Below are 18,279 nucleotides of genomic sequence, written 5' to 3' on the forward strand. Positions count from 1 at the left end.
GCCTCTGCCCTACCTTGCTTGTGTGTACCCTCTCTCAAAAATGAAACACCTTTTTAAATAAAAGGAAAAAAACTGAAGGAGGGGAAAATTGCCCTCCCGTACATAAAAATATTACATCCAATTACAGGCAATAAAACCACGTGATGTTTGTACAGGGGCAGACAAATGGACAAGTGGAATAAAACCAGCAGTCCACAAAGAAACCCATCGGTACACAGAAATTTAGGGGCCTCTGGGATGGGCAGGTGGCTCAGTCAGGTAAGCCTCTGACTCTTGATTTCAGCTCTGGTCATGATCTCACTGTTGGTGGATTTGAACCCCGCATCAGGCTACAACTGTCAGTAGAACCTGCTTGAGATTCTCTTTCTCTCCCTCTCTGCCTCTCCCCCACTAATTCTCTTTCTCTTTCTCTCTCTCTTAATAAATAAACTTAGAAAAAAAAAGAAATTTAGGGGCCTCGAGTCATTAAGAAAGAGCTAGACTCTTCAGTGGTATTGCATGTTCCTCCAGTTAGAGTAGAAAAAGGGTAAATTGAGCCCCTAAAAATAAATTCCAGGGGCACCTGGGTGGCTCAGTCCGTTGAGCACCCGACTTCGGCTCAGGTCAAGATCTTGTGGTTCGTGGGTTCGAGCCCCGCATCGGTCTCTGTGCTGACAGCTCGGAGCCTGGGGCCTGCTTCGGACTCTGGGTCTCCCCCTCTCTCTGCCCCTCCCCCGCTCATGCTCTGTCTCTCTGTCTCTCAAAAATGAATAAACGTTAAAAAAAAATTTTTTTAATAAAAATAAATTCCAAGTAGCATTAAAAGCTAAAAGTAAAAACAAGACCAAGGCTAATGGAATCAAATACAAGAGGATATGGTAAGTCCCCTGTGGCTGCATGTTGTGAGGGGTGGTGGTTGGCATCTGAGACCCTTCCCTGCTGTGCAGTCCTGGACCTCACGGGCACCTGCCAGAGCCCGGCCCGCTGCCCTCACCGCAGGGTGTGGACAAGCAAGCAGCTTGAAAACAGTGCCTGCGTGAGTGATGACAACAGGCACAGCCACCCGGGAGGGGGGGGTACAGCCAGGAGAACTTCCCTGCTTTGAAAAGCCTCAACTAGTGGCTTTTCTAAATAAAGATATTTCAAACATAACTGAAACTAGGGAGAAAACCGGAAAAAAATCACTCAGCCATACCAAAGTGTGGCATTTTCCCATAACGGCTGCTTGGTTCATCTCTTTGCCTTGTTTCGATTTGTTACGTCTTTGATTTGTTTGTCTTGTTGTGAGGGACACGGGCCCGGGTCTGCTCAGACTCCATTCCCCCACCCTCCCCCGGCCTAGAGGTCATCTCAATGCCGAGCAGATTTTATATCACTCCTAAGCAGTGGCTTGTAACGCGCACAGAAACAGCCTCACCTCTGGCCTCCTACAACTCCCCCTTCTTTCTCTGAGATTTGCTTACTCTGAGACGTCCTTTTTCACTGCAGAGTCAGGAAACAGGTTGGTACAGTGGTGATCCCCACCATGTGGGTGCTCCCCAGGAAGACCCCAGGGGAGCACCGCGGGAGCACAGAGTATGCACTCCCTCAACATGGCACATTAATTCTCACTGCTGCGTGACAAATCACCACACAGCTGAGCGGCTTAAAATGGCTAACACCTGTCATCTCGGGCCACTTCTCAGGGCTGGGGGTCCGGGAGAGGCTGGCCGGGCGGATGTGGCTCGGGGTCTCCCGTGACGTTGCGGTCACTCTGACTCGGGTGGCTCGGGCCGGTCCAGCTGCCGGCGCGTCTCCCACAGCCACGGAGCCCAGAACGGGGACAGAGGCTGCAGGGCTCTGATGGCCGACCCCACAGCGGGCACCCACACTCCGGGGGGATGGGGGAGGAGGAGGACGTGGGAACATATTTTATTTTATTTCATTTTATCTTGTTTTATTTTTAAATGTTTATTTACTTATTTTGAGAGAGCGGGGGGAGGGTCAGAGAGAGAGAGGGAGAGGAAGAATCCCAGGCCGGCTCCACGCTGTCCGGCACGGGGCTCAAACTCACAAACTGTGACACCGTGACCTGAGTCGGAATCAAGAGCCCGGCACCGCTGAACCGGCTGAGCTCCTGGGCGCCCCAGGAACATTTGAAGGTCCAGGCACCTAACCTGCCCTGACGAGGCCACCCGCCTCTGACCTGCCACGGCCGCGCCAGGCGCTCAGACTCGAGCCGCGGCAGGCTCCCGGGAGGCCCCAGCCGTGGCCAGTGTGGACGAGACCCCCTTGGGCCCGGGGTGGGGGGTCCTGGAGAGTGAAGCATCACCCACACGAGAACAGACGCTAAGCTACGGGGACAGAGCCCCAGGGCAAGCCCAAGACTGCAGCCGCAGAGCAGGGAGGTGGCCCGGAGCGCGGCTCTCTCTCTCCGCTCTCTCCAGCTACCTATCCTGGGTGCCTGCAGAGAGGAGGGAGGCCGTCCCAGGCGAGGAGGGGGGGTCCCCATCGGCCGGAGCCCTGAGTGGGAGCAGCGGGCCTCCGGAGAAAGGGGCCTGGCTGACCCCGGGAGGCAGCCGTCCAGGCCTCCTGCCGAGGGTCCCTGCTGGGTCCTGTGGGGGGGGCACCTGCTGGGGAGCCCACCCTCTGGAGCCTGGCTGCAGACTTCACGGGGCCAGCACCTGCCACCCTGAAGTAGGGGACGGGGAGAGGGCACAGGGAGCGTCCCTCAGTGTGGGGCCAGGTGGGGCTCCAGGGAGCAGCTGGGCCGCGGGACAGGGGAGAGGGGCCCCCACGCAGGATCGAAGGGCGGTGGTGCTCGCCATTCAGCACTTCCAAAACGTCATTGCATTGTCTTCCTGCTTCCATCATTTCTGCTGAAAATTCTGCTGTCTCTTTCTGTCCCAATTTTCCCCGGACACTTTTAAAATTTTGGTTTTCAGGGGCACCTGGGTGGCTCAGTCTGTTAAGTGTCTGATTCTTGATTTCCACTCAGGTCATGATGTCACAGTTTGTGAGTTTGAGCCCCGTATTTGACAGCATGGAGCCTGCTTGGATCTCTCTCTCTCTCCCTCTCCCTCTGCCCCTCCCTTCCCCCCTCTCAAAATAAGTCAACTTAAATAAATAAAATTTTATTTATTTATTTGTTTTTTTTTTAAATTTTTTTTTTCAACGTTTTTTTTTTTTTTTTATTCATTTTTGGGACAGAGAGAGACAGAGCATGAACGGGGGAGGGGCAGAGAGAGAGGGAGACACAGAATCGGAAACAGGCTCCAGGCTCCAAGCCATCAGCCCAGAGCCTGACGCGGGGCTCGAACTCACGGACCGCGAGATCGTGACCTGGCTGAAGTCGGACGCTTAACCGACTGCGCCACCCAGGCGCCCCAATAAAATTTTATTTTTGCAGGGTTTTTTTTTTTTTACTATTTTAGAGAGAGAGAGAGCAGAGGAGAGGCAGAGAGAAAGAGAATCCCAAGCAGGCTGTCAGCTTGAAGCCCAATGCAAGACTCGATCCCACGACCCTGGGATCATGACCAGAGCTGATATCAAGAGTTGGATGCTCAACTGACTGAGCCACCCAGGCATCCCTGACTTTTGAGTTTTATTAGGTTGTTTCTAGGTATATTTTCTTTGTATTTATGCTAATCAAAATTCCTACAGTGAGTGTCTTGAATCTATGGTTTTTGTCTTTCATCTTTTTTTTCTTTTTAAAAAAAATTTTCTAACGTTTATTTATTTTTGAGACAGAGAGAGACAGAGCATGAGCCGGGGAGGGACAGAGAGGAGGGAGACACAGAGTCCGAAGCAGGCTCCAGGTTCCGAGCTGTCAGCACAGAGCCCGACGTGGGGCTCGAACTCACGGACCGCGAGACCATGACCTGAGCCGAAGTCTGACGCTTAACCCACGGAGCCACCCAGGTGCCCCTTTTTTTCTTTCTTTTTTTTAATTCTTGGCCAGTATCGTTCCAATACGGCTCCCGCACCGCTGTCTCTCAGCCTCTGCTCCTGGGACTCCCTCTAACCCAGGTTAGATGCTCACTCTGTCCTGTGTGCCTCTCACACTGCACTCCGTGTCCGCCCTCCAGGCATCCAGCTGGCGCTCCCTGCTCACGCAGCGCCACTCCACGAGTCCCCTCCTCTGCTCCCTGTAACCTGCTGTTAAAACCATCCACGCGATCGTTGATTTTGGTCTATTTTGTGTTTCAGCTCTGGAACATCCGTCTGGGTCTTCTTCTTTGGAGGTCAATCCTCTGATGAAATTCTCCGTGTTTCCCACTTGTTGCCTTCACATATTAATCCTATTTCAAGGCCATCGCAAGGATTCTCATACGCGGTGGCCCGCAGACTCATGAGTGCTGCGTATTCTAAGTCTGGGAGAGCCTGCCTCCCGGCACACCCGATCATTTGGGGATAAATGGTGACCATCTGATGGAAAGCTGCAAGGCTCTGGGAGCTGCTTTTGTCATTCAGAGAGAGCTCATTTTTATTGTCAGCCACGTGGGGCCAGGGTCCCCTCCTTGATACAACCAGGCTTCAATTGGACTCCAGGCTTTACTTCAGGCTTTGTGGGGGTGCTCAGAAACGTTGGCAGGTGTCGCCTGTTAGGGGCCAAGCCGGAAATCTGAGAGTCACCAGGGGCCCGGGACCCTCCAGGACAAGCCTTGAGCTCCGTTGCCTGTGACACCTCCGATGCCTCTGCTTGTCTTTTCCTTTTCCTTGCCTTTTATTTAGGTCTCTCTAAATTTCTCCCCGGGATGCTTTTGGGTTTTGTTTACAGCTTTATTGGGCTATAACTGGCATGTAGTGACCACACATATTCAAATGTATAATCCGATCACTTTCCCTTCTAGTTTCTTGTCGGACCCAAGGTTATTTGGTAAGTTTGGTTCTTCCTGTCCCTCTCACATCCCCGTCTCTGGAACTGGCCATTCTCGTCCTCTGTCCCGATCCATCTGGAGCATTCTCAGTGTTACCGACCTTCTCAAAGAAGCACATCTGGTTGATTGATTTTCTTTGTTGTGTTCCTGTTTTCCACTTCATTGATTTCTGCTCTGATGTTTATCTCTCTCTTTGCTTAATTGGGGTTTAATTTGTTCTTTTTCCGCTGGGTTTGCAACGTGGGCGACGAGCTCGTCAACATGGTCTCTTCTCCATGACAGAGGTGTCACAGAGCTGGACTTTCCCCTGCAAGTCTTGTTTTTTTTTTGCAAATCCCACAAGTTTTGATGCGTTCAGTTTTCATTTCATTCAATTTGAGATTCTTTCTAACTCCCCTTTTGATTTCTTCTTTGACCCATGGGTTACTTGCTAGTCTGTTGCTTACGTTTGGGGAATGAAACTTGGGGGTTTCTCAGATATCTCTCTGCTACGGGGTTCTATGCAAACCGTTCTCTCCGTGCACAATCCGACTCAAACCCGGTGGTAACAGGAACCGTTATCTCCATGGAACCCCTGTGACAGCTTCAAATCACACGGCCAACAGGAGACGAGGGTGGAACTCAGCCTGGATCCTCGTGGCCGCCGAGTCCTGTCCTCGCTCGGTACATCAGAGGGGTCCCGGGGAAGCTCCCTGTTGGGCAAGGCCGGACTGGGTTTTCGCTGAACAAAGGGGCAGGGGGAGGGGAGGACAACACCCACGAGGGCAAGAGTTTTGAAGAGCGTGGCTGGTTTGGGTACTGGGGAGAAGTGGGTGCCGTCATTGCCGAGAAGACTTTGCTCAGACGGCCCACAGAGTGGAGCGAGCCACCCCAAGGGGGAACGAGGTTATAAAGCACGGGGCCGGTGCGGAGCGAGGGTGTAGGGAAGCTGTCTCCGGGACGTCTGTCAGGCTCCCCCCGGCACCTCCAGCAGCTGCCACTCAGAGATGCTCAGTGACACTTAAGACTACCAGGCGAGATCCTGTACCGACAAGTTTAGTGCGTGTGGGGACACAGAGGGCACCCAGCAGGGCGGGTCACCTGGGCACCCGGCAGGGGCAGGTTGGCAAAGGCAAGCCAGGCGCAGGAAGGTTAAGCCGTGATCTCTAGTCAACCAGGGAAAGGGCCCCCCGTTTTCTCCTGACCTCTCTGGCTCCAGGGACACAAGAGCAGTCAGGCCGGGCCCAGGCGGGGCCTGGCATGGCTTTAGAGGGGACCCCAGAAAGCAGTGTGGCTGTCAGACTGGAGAGACACCAGCTTTATTTAATCTACGCTGAATGCCTCCATGAAACAAAGCAGAAAGGGTTTTCTTCTCTCAGGGCCCGAGGAAAACAGCCGGGCCAGTCAGGGTCCGGTTTCAGGGGCAAGATGAGGCTGCACAGATTGTCCAGTCCTGCTGGCCTTTTGTTTTAGTCATGTTTTTAAATTTTCTACATTTTATGATGATTTGATGTCTTTTTTTTTCCTTTTCAAAAATTTTTTTAAATGTTTATTTATTTTTGAGACAGAGAGAGACAGAGCATGAACGGGGGAGGAGCAGAGAGAGAGAGGGAGACACAGAATCCGAAGCAGGCTCCGGGCTCCGAGCCGTCAGCACAGAGCCCGACGCGGGGCTTGAACTCACGGACCGTGAGATCGTGACCTGAGCCGAAGTCGGCCGCTCAACCGACGGAGCCACCCAGGCGCCCCACTTTTCAGCTTTTTATTTAAATTCTAGTTAGTCAACATACAGGGCAATATCGGTTTCGGGAGTAGAAGTGAGGGCTTCATCACTTACGTGCATCACCCAGAGCTCATCCCAACAGGTGCTGTCCTTAGTACCCGTCACCCATCTAGCCCATTCCCCACCCACCTCCCCTCCAGCAGCCCTCAGTGTGTTCTCTATCCTTAAGAGTCTCTTATGGTTTGTTTCCCTTTCCCCTCCCCGCCCCCCAACTTCCCACGTGTTCATCTGTTTTGTTTCTTAAATTTCCCATGAGTGAAGTCATCCGATGTGTCTTTCTCTGACTAATTTCGCTTAGCTGAATCCCCTCCAGTTCCATCCACGTAGTTGCCAATGGCAAGATTTCATTCTTTTTGATTGCCGAGTAATACTCCACTGTATATCTATGCCACATCTTCTTTATCCATTCATCCATTGATGGACGTTGGGGCTCTTGCCGTACTTTCGCTATTGTTGATAGGGCTGCTATAAACGTGGGGGTGCGTGTGCCCCTTCAAATCTGTATTTTTGTATCCTTGGGATAAATACCTAGTAGTGCAACTGCTGGGTCATAGGGCTTTAAATTAACACTTCCCCATGGGCAGCCATCAGCACAGGGGTGAGGACTGAGGCTGGGCACGAAGGCTTCCGTCACCTCCCCGTTCCACCCTGTACACGGCTATGGGCAAGCTCTCCAAGGCCCCAGCTCCTCGTCTGCGTACTGGGAGTGATGACACCTCCAACACAGCACTGTCCTGCTGTCCACGGGGAGCACCGTCCTGCTATCCAGGGGGAGTACTATCCTGCTATCCATAGGGAGCAATTGTCCTGCTGCCCATAGGGAGCACTGTCCTGCTGTCCACAGGGAGCAATTGTCCTGTTGTCCTTAAGGAGCACTGTCCTGTTGTCCATAGGGAGCACAGTCCTGCTATCCGTAGGGAGCACTATCCTACAGACAGTAGTTCTCATTACAGACAGCTCAGAACACACATCCCAGTAGCTGTCTGTTCATCCTGCCCTCACTGTGTGAGCCCATCTTCCTCCGCAGAAGCTGAGGCCCGGGGCACCCATTCCCACCTCTGGGACACAGCCTCCTGACTCTGCAACTCAGTCCTGTTCCCTCCAGAGGGGGTTGGAGGAGTCCCCTGTGCCGCGGGTCCCCTGGTCAGATGTCAGCTGCCCCACCAGCGTCTCTCTGGGCCCTCCCTCCCTAGACCCCTTTCTACAACTCTTAAGAGGGCTGGCTTCTGCAGCCCAGTGGAAAGTTCCTGAGCTCATGATGTCGAGAATGTCCTGAGATATACGGAGACCATATTTCAAACAGGTACATGGCTGTGGCTGCTGCCTTTGGGGATGGAGCCCCTTTGTGGCTCCATTGGTTTAGAGAAGGCGCCTCGTCCATAGGCAGGGGATACACCGCAGGGGGCTGGGGGAATGAAGGCTGGAAGGTTACAATTTAGCAAGTTAGAAATCACCTCCATTTTCACAACTGCGAACGGATTTTTAAAAATTAATTGATTAATTAGTTACTTTTGCTCTTTATTTTACAGAGAGCATACCAGCAGGGGAGAGGGGCAGAGGGAGGGAGGGAGAGAGAGAGAGAATCTCCAGCAGGCACTACGCTCAGCCCACAACCTGACACAGGCTTGATCCCACGACCCTGAGACCATGACCCGAGCCTAAATCAAGAGTTGGACATTCAACCGACTGAGCCTCCCAGGCGCCCTGCGAACAGATTTTTAAGGCCGAGTTAACATGTACCCGGTAAAGATCAGACTTGGCAAATGAAGAGCCTGAAGAGGCCCCCAGTGCTGCATGGCCCCATGCTCTGAGGCCACCTAGAGGTGTCACCTTCCCTGAGTGTCCCCAGGGCTTCACTGAGGGTCCTGATCAGCTTGTCATGCACAGGGTCCAGAAGATCCCACAGAGGTGCCTGGTTCCTCTGAGCTGGGAATCCTTGGGGATGGGACCCCAAGATCAAGAACCAGGGTTCTCCCGATGTCCCCATGTCTCCAAGCCTCGGCTGACCCCGATGACCCCAACACATGTCCCAAGAAGGGAAGGACCTGGGGAAGGGACATCACAGGGGTGCCATAGCCCCTGAGCCAGGATCGTTCTGGGTTAGCCAGATCAGCGTGCACTGTCAGTAGAGTAGCTGGACCCACGTTTGCAAGCCCCGGTCTATGGCAAGACTTGATAGTAGGTACCAACACGTGATCTCCCGGCCGCAAGAGTAAGACGCCCACCAGTTACCCGCTGGGTGATAAGATTTCCTCTCCGGACAAGGGCAGTCCCATGCCTGCTCTCCTCTAAGCTAGCTCTGTCATCCAGAGCAAGCCCAGCCCTCCGAGCCCACCTCCATCTGGCCCACTTGTGCTTCTTTGACTTAAGAAATTCTGTTGCTCTCATGGGGTGCCTGGAGGGCTAAGTGGGTTGAGCGTCCGACACTTGATCTCGGCTCAGGGCATGATCTTGAGGTCTGTGAGTTCGAGCCCCGTGTTGGGCTCTGTGCTGACAGTGGGGAGCCTGCCTGGGATTCTCTCTCTCCCTCTCTCTCTGCCCCTCCCATGTGCGTGCACTCTCTCTCTCTCTCTCTCTCTCTCTGCTCCTGCCCCACTTTAGCTCTTTCTCTCTCCAAATAAATAAACTTTAAAAAAAAGAGGAAAAACTAAACCAACCGAATTCCCACCATAGAGGTAATTTCTTCCCCCACCCCAAATTTATTTACTTATTTTAAGAGAGGGAGAGAAGGAGGGAGGATCCCAAGCAGCCTCTGAGCTGTCAGCACAGAGCCAGAAGAGGGGCTCGAACTCACGAACTGTGAGATCATGACCCGAGCTGAGGTTGGAGGTTCAACCCGCTGAGCCCCCCAGGCACCCCCATTTCTAACTTAAAAATAGGTCTTTTGCATGTAAATGTATACTTGACACGCACATGCATTTACACACACGTCTGTTAGCCAAATAGGATCGCGTGATACATTCCATTTTTAGCCACGTGTAAACTCACCATCCCTCGTGGCTGTCGAGTGTTTCCTGGGGTGTCTGTGCCGGGCGACCTAACCGTGCCTTGCTCTGTGACCCCGGCTCTCACTCCGGGTGTCAGTCTCCCAAGCTGAGCTGGCTGGGTCTCCAGGCACACACTGCCCCCTGCTGGTCCCTGTGGGTGACCTCGGGGCCACCAGCAGGTGTTGCGACAGGGCTCCGCCACCCGCAGGGTCTTTTCCGGACCCCCCTTCCAGCGGTTTCTGAACAGGGACCTGATGTAGCCCTCCGGTGCGCTGACACCCACCGCCCCCTTCCTGGCGCCTGGGAGGGGACCCTGGTGTCCAACCCCCACAATCTGATGGGCAATACGAGCATGTCCACGCGTGGGACTCCTCGCCCGTGATCTTCAGCCCGTCCACCCCATGGACAGGGTGCCTTACCTGGCCTCTGCGCTCGTCCTACCCGTCTGCAGGAGAATGTCATGCACTAAGGATGTTGACCTTGGGCCTGCGATTCATGCCACAGGCACGCTCCCTCTGTTTACCCTTTAACTTTGCTGGCAGTGGGTTTATGGCTGCGGACACATCTGACACTTCCAGGCTCTCAGCCAGCAGTGTCCTTCAGTGTCTCTATACTTGGAAAGTCCCCTTGGGTCTCACGGGGGCTTTGCTGCATTTGATGCTTTTCGCATTTCCCTGTGTCGTCCGTCTGGGTTTCCTGTTGGTGTTTTGTGAGGAGAAGGCTGGGACCCGATCTTGCCCGTGGCCCCGAGGAGAGGCCACACACCCCACTCTGGCTCTGTACCTCAGTCTCCTCTTGGACTCTTGCATGGCTTTGGTCACGGCCACCTCGTGAGACATCGTACATTGGTTAAGATTAATCCCCTTCTCCCAAAGTGTGGTAATAATAATGTCTGTGTGGCTTCCAGCCCCTTCCCCCCATGTCACATCCCCTGAGTGTGGCGGGAGGAGACCGCAGGCACCCGTGGCTCCGGTGAGAACACTCAGGATGCTTTCTCAGGGACAGCCACACGGTGGTCCCTCCAGGTGGACTTAAATCAGCTTCTCCAGCTCCTTGCAAAAGTCCGGGCTCTCCAGAGACACGGAACCAACAGGATGTCCATATATAAGGAGATTTATGATGCAACAGTGCGATTGGGCCCTGGCGGGGGGGGGGAGCACCAGGCCTGAGAAGTCCCACGACCTGCCGTCTGCACGCTGGGGCCCTGGGGAGCCTGCGGTGTGACACAGCCCGAGTCCCGAGGCCTGAGAGCCAGGGGGAGATGATGGTGGAAGCCTGGGTCCTAGGACAGGACGTGAGACAGGGACCCCCCCCCCCCCACACAACAGTGAGGCTGGAGAAGGGGATGAATCCCTCCTTCCTTCACCTTCAGTTCTATCTGGGCCTGGACTGGATGGGGCACCACACTGGGGCCGCCCCGGCTTCACCCGGCCACCAGCCACACGCCAGTCTCCCCGGGAGCCCCCGGCACACACCCGGGAGGAGTGTCTGATCTGGGCGCCTGTGGCCGGTCACATGCATGCACGCAGGGACTGTCCCCCTCCCCTGTTGTCCCCTTTGGATCTATACGCGGTCGGTCAGTACCCTCACTGAGAAACAACGTGTCACTGTCCACACACTCAGATATTCCTTCACAACACACGCACCTGCCCACCTTCTGCTACAAGGCTAAGAAGGGGGCTTGCCCTTTTGGGGGGGACTTACCTCCAGCCCTAAATCAAGGGCTCTGTCCCCACAGGAGAGGAGAGAACAGATATTGGGGCCATCCTGCTCTCTCTGCCCTGAGAGGTATTTTGTTTCATTGTTTGCCGTTTGGGGGACGGACCTTCCCTTGACGTCTTAGGACACACAACGGTCCCAGCTTTGGTTAGTCACAACACTATTGCAAGGGCTTTCTCTTGTGCTTTGTCAGGATATAACCAAATTCTATTCATGATGACAATATATGGGGCGCCTGGGGGCTCAGTCAGTTAGGCTCTTGACTTTTGACTTCGGCTCAGGCCATGATCTCACGGTTTGTCAGATGGAGCCCCACGTTGGGCTGTGTGCTGACAGTGCAGAGCCTGCTTGGGATTCTCTCTTGCTCTGCCCTTCCCCCGCTCACACTTGAGTTCTCTCTGTCTCTCTCTCAATAAATAAATAAGCTTAAAAAAAGTAATGGCAATATAATCTTTTCCTTCCCATAGTTCCTACTAATGTTTTAAGGATTAACGGGCCATTTTAATGGGATGTTAGTAATGTTTTGCCAATACGTGATGTTGGTCTAAATGCCCCAGATGGACAGCTGGGTAAACAGATTATAGTGTTTCCACATCACAGAACACCAGAAGGCTATTGGAAACCACACTCCAGAAAAAACATTTAAGGTTGTAAAAAATGTTCATAGTGTGTTGTTAGGTGAGAAAAATATGCTATGTATATTTCAACCCAGATTTTGGAGAAACGTGTGTATGTATGCATAGACAAAGGGGCTGTAGGCCTCTCAGGACAGTGCTTATGACTCTGTCTCTCCCCTTTTACTATACTCTGTGCCTCCAGTGCAGTGGGTGGGGTGCCCTGTGCCTCTGTAAACACGCTTCTGTGCCTTTGCATATGGCAGTCAGTTTCTGTTATCTATTGTTCAGTAAAAAAATGTTGCCCCAAAATGTAGTGGCTCAAAACAATGGCAGCATGTCATGGATTAGAAGAACAAATATTGTTAAAATGTCTGCAGTATCCAAAGCAATCTACAATGCACTGCAATCCCTATCAAAATAACACCAGCATTCTTCACAGAACTAGAACAAATAATCCCAGAATTTTCCTGGAACCAGAAAAGACCCCGAATAGCCAAAACAATCTTGAAAAAGAAAGCCAAAGCAGGAGGCATCACAATCCCAGACTTCAAGCTGTATTACGAAGCTGTAATTATCAAGACAGTATGGTACTGGCACAAAAACAGACACAGATCAATTGAACAGAATAGAGAACCCAGAAATGGACTGACAAACGTATGGCCAACTAATCTTTGACAAAACAGGAAAGAATATCCAATGGAATAAAGACAGTGTCTTCAGCAAGTGGTGCTGGGAAAACTGGACAGCGACATGCAGAAGAATGAACCTGGACAGCTTTCTTACACCAGACACAAAAATAAACTCAAAATGAATGAAAGACCTCAATGTAAGACACGAATTCATCAAAATCCTTGAGGAAAAAGCAGGCAAAAACCTCTTTGATCTTGGCCGCAGCAACTTCTTACTCAACACGTCCCTGGAGGCAAGGGAAACAAAAGCAGAAATGAACTACTGGGACCTCATCAAAATAAAAAGCTTCTGCGCAGTGAAGGAAACAATCAGCAAAACTAAAAGGCAACTGACAGAAGGGGAGAAGATATTTGCAAACCACGTATCAGATAAAGGGTTAGTATCCAAAATCTATAAAGAACTTCTCAAACTCAACACCCAAAAAACAAATAATCCAGTGAAGAAATGGGCAAAAGACATGAATAGACACTTCTCCAAAGAAGACATCCAGATGGCCAACTGACACATGAAAAAATGCTCAACATCACTCATCATCCGGGAAATACAAATCAAAACCACAGTGAGATACCACCTCACACCTGTCAGAATGGCTAACAACTCAGGCAACAATAGATGTTGGCGAGGATGCGGAGAAAGAGGAACACTTTTGCACCGCTGGTGGGAATGCAAGCTGGTGCAGCCACTCTGGAAAACAGCATGGAGGTTCCTCAAAAAACTAAAAATAGAACTACCCTACGACCCAGCAATTGCACTATTAGGCATTTATCCACGGGATACAGGTATTCTGTTTCGAAGGGGCACATGCACCCCCATGTTTATAGCAGCCCTATCGACAATAGCCAAAGTACGGAAAGAGCCCAAATGTCCATCGATGGATGAATGGATAAAGAAGATGTGGTCTATATATACAAGGGAGTATTACTCGGCAATCAAAAAGAATGAAATCTTGCCATTTGCAACTACGTGGATGGAACTGGAGGGTATTATGCCAAGTGAAATGAGTCAGTCAGAGAAAGACAAAAATCATATGACACTCATGTGAGGACTTTAAGACACAGAACAGGTGAACGTAAGGGAAGGGAAGCAAAAATAATATAAAAACAGAGAGGGGAACAAAAACATGAGACTCTTAAATATGGAGAGCAAAGAGAGGGTTCCGGGACGGGTTGTGAGAGGGGGGATGGGCTAAATGGGTCAGGGGCACTAAGGAAGCTACTCCTGAAATCATTGTTGCACCATATGCTAACTTGGATGTAAATAAAAAAAATTTTAAAAACTCTTACAATTCAATAATAAAAACACAAACAACCCAATTAAAAGATTTGAGTAGACATTTCACCAAAGAAGATGCAAAAATGGCCAATAAGCACATGAAAAGAGGCTCAAATCATTAGTCATCAGGGAAGTGCAAATCAAAGGACGATGAGATGCTATTTCACACCCACTAGTGCAAGGAAAAAGACAAGCGTTGGTGAGAACGTGCAGAAACAGGAGCCTTCAGATGTTGTTGGTGAAAATGTGGTGAAGTCACCCTGGAAAAAGAGTCTGGCCGTTCCAGAAAGGCTTCTCAGGGTCTTTACCAATTTCTTTAAGAGTTTTAAGTTGTCAAGAGGTACCCTATTACACAGTTCTTCTCCTAGGAATCTGCCCACGAGAACGAAAAACCTAGGTCCCCGCAAAGACTTGCTCACGATGTTCACGGCAGCACTATTCCTACGGCCCCGACTGGAAACGACGTGCACCCACCAGCGAGCGGACAGACAAAAGGCAGCATCTCTGTACAAGGGAACGTTACTCGGCTGGCCACGAGAGGAGCCAAGTACTCACGGGTGCTGCACAAAGGATCCTCAGAAACGTCGCGCTAAGTGGAAGAGGTCAGACACGAAAGATCACGTCCGCTGTACCGCCGTCTACGTGAAATGTCCAGAAGAGGTCGGTCTGTAGAGGCAGAAAGCGGACAGTGGTTGACGGGGGCTGGAGGGAGAACAGGGGAAGTTTGGGGATGCTGAGACCGGCCTCCAGTTGTGTGGTGATGGTTGCACGACCTTACAAACGTGCTAAAATCATTGAATCGGATATGCTAAGTGGGGGGATTTTGTCGTGTGCTAATTCTACCTCAACAAAGCCGTTAGAAAATCCACGCAGGACACTTACGTGGTCCCGGAACGAGCACTTGATTGGGGCTTAGCAGGCCGGATCCCTCTCCTCACGGCTCCAGGGTGGGAAGGGGGGGCTGGGCGCCTCCACGCGCTCACCCAGCCTGTACCGGTGCGGGGCGGGGCAGGTGGAGAGAGAGAACACGAGTCCACTGGAGCCGCCACAGCAAATCCCACAGACTGGCCGCCTTAAACAGTCGTCTGTCTCTCGTGGCTCTGGAGGCCAGAAACCTGAGGTCCGGGAGCCGGCCAGTTAGGTTCCCGGTGAGGACCCTCTTGCGACGCACTCACAAGGCAGGGAGAGAGAGACAGACAGACAGACAGAGAAGGGAGGGAGGGAGAGCTGGGGGGCAGGGAGAGCGCCGGTGGAGCTGGGCGCCTGTTGTGACCCAGCCTCGGAAGCCACGCGGGCCACGTCCGCGGCAGCTGCCTCCTGGCTCAGAGGCGAGGACGGCGTGGGTGGCCATCGGCAGGAGGAGCCCAGGGGCCTTCAGGAAGGGGTGGGAGCCACAGCCGGTCCGAAGTCAGGAAGACCCGACGGGGGACCTGGTGCCGGACAGAAGCCACTGTCTGTGCACACGTAAAGTCTGGAGCGGCGGGGCACGCCCCCCCATCCAGAGTGCCCTGTCCCTGTCCCTCGTTCCTGCCGTCATCCGAGGCCTTTTCTCCGTGACATGCAGGTGGGGCCCTGTGCACGTTTTCTGTCGGATCCCGGACCTCCGGTGGCGCCTTCGGAGCTGTGGGTTGGGGTGTGATAATAACTCAGAGAGGGTGCTCGGAGCAGGCGGAGGGAATGAGCTCTTCTCCAGCAAACTTCGGGAAAAACCACAGTGCATGCCACGCACCCGGCTTCGTTTCAGAACCTTCGTCTCTGCTTTCGGGAAGTGGAGCATCGGCCGCTGCGTCGAATGCTCTTTAAAAAATAATTTTCCTGGGCGCGGGGGGCTCAGCAGGTTTAGTGTGCGACTCTTGGTTTCAGCTCAGGTCTTGATCTCACGGTTTCGTGGGTTTGAGCCCTGTGTCAGGGCCCGCTTGAGATTCTCTCTCTCCCTCTCTCTCTGACCCTCCCCTGCTCACGCTGGCTGTCTTTCTCTCAAAAATAAATAAATAGACTTAAAAAAATTTTTTTTTTAACTTTCCTGACCCTGATGGAATTCCTTTGGAGGTGATAAACTTCCAGAAAGTATGACATCACACATGCTGCAGGAACTGTGACAGTTGGTGACAAGTCGTGGTAAGCAAGTTTTTTTTTTAAGTTAATTTATTTGAGGTGGGGGGAAAGGGTAGAGAGAGAGAGAGAGAGAGAGAGAATCCCAAGGAGGCTGAGTGCTGTCAGTGCAAAGCCTAACGCGGGGCTCAAACTCACAAACCTTGGGATCGTGACCTGAGCTGAAATCAAGAGTCGGACGCTTAACCGACTGAGCCCCCCCCAGGCGCCCCGAGAGGCAAGTTCTTGTGGGATGAGCTCCCTGGCTGATGCCTTCGAGAAGTTTGGCCGCAAAGAGAGAAGGGACTCCAGCCCTGCATGTCTGCTGCATCTGGGGTGTAAATGCTCCCACCACCGCCGACTTCTAGCTGCCCAGGTGCTGCCCTGACCGTGAGCCTGGCAAGAGGGACAAGTCGCATCTTCAGCGGCACCAATACAGCAGACACAGACAGCTCATGAGCAGAGAGCGTCCTCAAATGCATTCAACTTACCAGCAAGAGTACCGTGTGTTTATTGCCTTTGTTTTTCACAACAATTATTTGACTGTGAATTTATAGAATTTAATTTTTAGAAGGGGCCGCAAAATGGGGTCGTATCTTTTGGAGATTTTTCTACCTGGGTCTTCTTTTTATTTACTGATCCGCGAGAGCTCTTTATGTGATAAAAAAAAAAAAAAAACCAAAACGGTCTTCTGATAGATCTTTTGCGTTTTTTCCAAGTTTTGTGCTCTTTTGGTTTCTTTTTCGGAAAATAGACAAAGTTATGGATCTCATCTTTTACGGTTTGGTGGTTTGCTTGTAAAAGGCCTCCTCACTCCAAGATCAGAAACTTTTTTTCCAGTGTTTTTCTAGATCCGTTAGAGTTTCATGTTTCACGATTAGATTCTTGCTCCATCTGGAATTTATTTTGGTGTAAAAAGTGAGGTAAAGACTACGTTTTCGTTGTTGTTTTTTTTTTTAAGTCTAGCCCGTTGTCCCGATACCATACCTTGGGTACCCCGTCTCGCCCCGTTGGCCGCACATCATGGGGACGCTAGTCACACCCTCCTCGCGTGAATGCGGCCCCTCCTCCCTCTTCTCCGGAGAAAGCGGCCTGTCCCGGCCATATGCTCACATTCAGCATTGCACACACATCGGAGAATGAATTCGACCCTTTCCACGTCAGCGTTCTGGTGTGGCTCACCATTCAGGCGCAAGTCAGGAGCGAGCAAGCCTCTCTTACTTTCCTCGATAGAACTTTAACATGTTCGAAAGTTACAAAGTTCGTTCCCAGGTATTTTATTTTTCTTTTGCTGTTCTGAACAGGACGCAAGCTTCCCTGTCATTTCCCACGTGCTGGTGGTTTGCGTGCAGGGTGCCACGCCCCAGCTCGCCACCTGCCACGCGAGCTCCTCCTCACTCACCCCGCCGTTCGACAGACTCGCGTAGAGCTTCCCTTCTGACCAAGTGGGGCCACGAACGAACGGGCTCCCTTGTCTCCGGGCTTCCAGGTGGATCAGCCTTCTTGGGCTTGGTCAGGGCCCGGCATGCTGCTCCCTCCTTCCCGGTTTCTAGGACTTTCCTTGCCCTGCCTGGGTTTCCCTTACACCTGCCCTCAGGCAGAGGGTGCCACCTGTGCGCTGGAGGGACTTATCTGGATACACTATGTTCGTTATCAACATTGCATTATAAACATGCCCACTAAGACCCTCATCACCTGCCTACCGGGTACAGCCTGTCTCCCCCTCCTCATGCCCCAGCCCTCCCCTCCCCTCCCCCTGCAGTGAGCAGCACAGTGACCACTGTCCTCATCTTCCTCGTCCAGTCTATTCGCCAACCCTGTTGACTCTTCCTTCAAAACCCTGGCCACCTACAGCCATGTCCTTCCTCTCCCTGCCTCCCCTCTGTCCATGTGCCCCAGCGTCTCACGCATCCACTTTTGCCCCCACAGTGCTTTAGAAGCTGGAAGCAGGTGGCCCCTCCCTGCAGTGCTTTCCTGATGCACACTTAGGATAAGACGGGAGGGCGCCTGGAGGCTCACTAGGTTGGGCCTCTGACTCTTGGTCTCAGCTCAGGCCGTGACCTCTCTCTGGGGGAATGTAAGCTCCTTGAGGGCAGGAAAACTGTCTTTTCTTTCCTGTGTTCTCAGGGTTTGACGCTGGCTTACTCATCATTTTTTTTTATTAAAATTTTTTTTCAATGTTTATTATTTATTTTTGAGAGAGAAAGAGACAGAACATGAGCGGGGGAGCGGTAGAGAGAGAGGGAGACACAGAGGTAGAAAGGCTCCAGGCTCCGAGCTGTCAGCACAGAGCCCGACACGGG

Source organism: Panthera leo, chromosome B3 (genome assembly GCF_018350215.1).
Source record: "Panthera leo isolate Ple1 chromosome B3, P.leo_Ple1_pat1.1, whole genome shotgun sequence".
Lineage (NCBI taxonomy): Eukaryota > Metazoa > Chordata > Mammalia > Carnivora > Felidae > Panthera > Panthera leo.